Here is a 3,216-nt window from a genome sequence, read left to right as displayed (position 1 = left end):
GTTTCTTTAATTATAAAATGGGAATAAAAATAGCTCCAACTTCACAGACTTATAAAGATCTTAGCACAAATCCTGGTAAATAGTAGGAACTTAATGATTATTTATTTTCTTCCCTGAATGAGAACGGGGTTAATTTACCCATAAAAGAGAAAAGAGAAAAATGAATTAAAACCCAGAATCTAATAATATGCTATTCATAAGAAAGATACTTGAAACATAAAAAGACACATTTAAAATAAGGGACCATAGCAGAATCTACTAGGTTTCAGCCAAAATCCAAAAAAACAGGGGTAGCTAGATGGTTCATCTTCCTGAGTTCAAATACAAACTCGGATACTTCCTAGATGTGTGACCTTGGGCAAGTTACTCAGTCTTGTTTGCCTCAGTTTCTTCCCCTATAAAATGAGCTTCAGAAGGAAATGGCAAACCTTTCCAGTACCTTTGCAAAGAAAAGCCCAAATGAGTCCAAGAAGAGTTGGGCATGATTCAACATGACTCAGTAACAAAGTAATTATTATCTCAGATCAGGCAAAAACAAAAAACAAAATTGATGAAAGGTGTAATCATTAAAATCACACTACAATTAAAAGGACCTTAATTAATAGCATGATATATATGTAGCAGAATATCATTGCAGTGCTTAAAGAAAAAGTTAAATGAGTAAGAGGAAGGAATGAACAAAAAATATACATAAAAGGAGGGAACACAATATACCCCATTTAGAGGTATAAAAATCTAACCAAAAACAAATAACTTAAAGAATTGAATAAAATTTTAGGAAACTTAGATATGGTAAATATTCCTGATAATGAAATGAGATTAGAAGATAGTATATTTTTTTCAAAATTACACAATATATTTACAATACTAATAAATTTTAGAACATAAAAACTTCAAAAAATTTATAAAAGCATAAATATTAACAATATCTTCTACTGTTTACAATGTAGTAAAATTTTATTTAATAACTGAGAATCTTTGAACTCAACAAAATTCTGGTAATATAACTTATTAAAATTGAATTACCTTTGTAGTCCTATGTATTTAATTTAACCCATTTAAATATTATTTTGCTGTTGAACTATAAGAAATGATATGAACTATTATTTCAGAAAAAAACTGAGAAAACATTTAAATTTTTTTTATATTTAATTTTTTCCCAACTATATGCTAAAACAATCTTGATAGTTTTAAAATTTTTGAGTTCCAAATTTTCTTCTTCTTTTTCTACCTTCCCCCTTCCTTGAGAAGTCCATTCAATTTAATATAGATTACATGTGTGCAGTCATGTAAAATATTTCCATATTAGCCATGTTGCAAAAGAAAACACAGGGGAAAAAACAAGAAAAATAAAGAAAGTAAGTAAAAGTATGCTTCCATCTACATTTGGACTCAAATAGTTCTTTCTCTAGAGGTGGACAGTATTTTTCATCATAGGTCCTTTGGAATTGTCTTGGATCATTGCATTGCTGAGAATAGTTAAATCATTCACAGTTGATCATTGTATAATATTCCTATTACTGTGTACAATGTTCTGGTTCTGCTCACTTCATATTGCATCAGTTCATATAAGACTTTCCAGGCTTTCCTAAAACCATCCTCCTTGTCCTATTCATGAGTATCCTATTCATCATTTCTTATAGCACAACAGTATTCCATCAAAATCATATGCCACAACTTCTTCAGCCTTTCCCCAACTGATGAGCATCTCTCAATTTCCCATTAAATTCCACCACAAAAAGAATTGCTGTAAAGAGTTTTGTACATATATACACTCTTCTTTTTTCTGTTATCACTTTGGGATATAGAACCAGTAGTGGTATTGCTGGGCCAAAGGGTATGCACAATTTCATAGTCCTTGGGCATCGTTCCAAATTGCTCTCCAGAATGATTGCATCAGTTTACTCCACTACCGACAGTGTATCAGGGTCCCAATTTTTCCACATCCCTTCCAAAATTCGTCATTCTCCTTTTCTGTCATATTCATCAATCTTATAGGTGTGAGGTGTACCCTGAAGTTGTTTTCACTTGCATTTCTCTGATCAGTGGTAATTTAGAAATAGAATACTTAAGTAATCCCATCTTAGGAAAAAGAAACCGAACAAGGCGTCAATGAATTTCCTAATAATAGGACCAGAGGGATTCACAAGTGAATCTACTAAACATTGAAAGAACAATTAATTCTAATACTATATAAACTATTTGAAAAAAAATTGATGAAAGTCTGACCAAGTTCTTTTTACATCACAAATATGGGGCTAATGCGTAAATCAAGAAGAGCAAAAATAGAGAAAGAAAACTATGTACCAATTTCCCTAATGAATATTAATGTAAAATTTTTCAATAAAATACTAGAATGGAGATTATATCAATATATCACAAGTATTATAAACTAAGACCAGATGGTATTTATACAGGAATGCAGGGCTGGTTCAGTATCACAAAAACTATCAGCATAATTGACTGTATCAATAACACAACTAACAGAAATCATTGGATTCCTGAAGGTGATGAACTCAAAATGCAGAATGAAACATATTTTTGGAAATGGACAATGTGGGGATTTATTTTGCTGCACTATGAATATTTGTTACAAAAGTTTTATTTTTCTTATTGTTTTAATGACGGTAGTGAGAATTGGGAGGCAGAGGCTACTAGAGATAGGTTTCCTCTCCCACAAAAAAAAAAAAAATTAAAGAAAACAGAAGAAAGTACAAAAGTAATCACAGACGAGCAGCATAACCTTAAAACTCACATGTTGGATTTATTATATGCTTACAAAGAAAAACAAGATCTACTTAAAGATTCATAGTTCTCTATATAAAATCCCCTTCTGTTCTACAATGTGTACAGCAAAGCTTATTTTATGTGACCATTGATGTTTATTAAATTAATATTTTTAAAATATGAAAACAAAAAATATTCTTGAGCCAGTGGGTTTTGAAGGGGGGGTGGAGATGATCCCCCCCCTTCACAATATGTACTGTGAAGTAGAAATTTTAGCAATTGTCCTAATAATTGAGAAAAAAATAATCCAACCACACATTCCTCTGAAATATCCTAATGGTTTAATCAGGATTTTTTTCCTCCAGTTTATCTGAAGCATGGTCTTTTGTATAATATTTAGTGCTTGGGACTTTATGGTCATTCATTAACAAAATAAACTCGGTCACCATATGTGTTTTATATATGATACTTACAAAGAATTCATGCATG

The sequence above is a fragment of the Notamacropus eugenii genome, chromosome 5 (genome assembly GCF_028372415.1).
Source record: "Notamacropus eugenii isolate mMacEug1 chromosome 5, mMacEug1.pri_v2, whole genome shotgun sequence".
NCBI lineage: Eukaryota > Metazoa > Chordata > Mammalia > Diprotodontia > Macropodidae > Notamacropus > Notamacropus eugenii.
The sequence above is the reverse complement of the archived record's forward strand: the minus strand, read 5'-3'. Positions refer to the sequence as shown.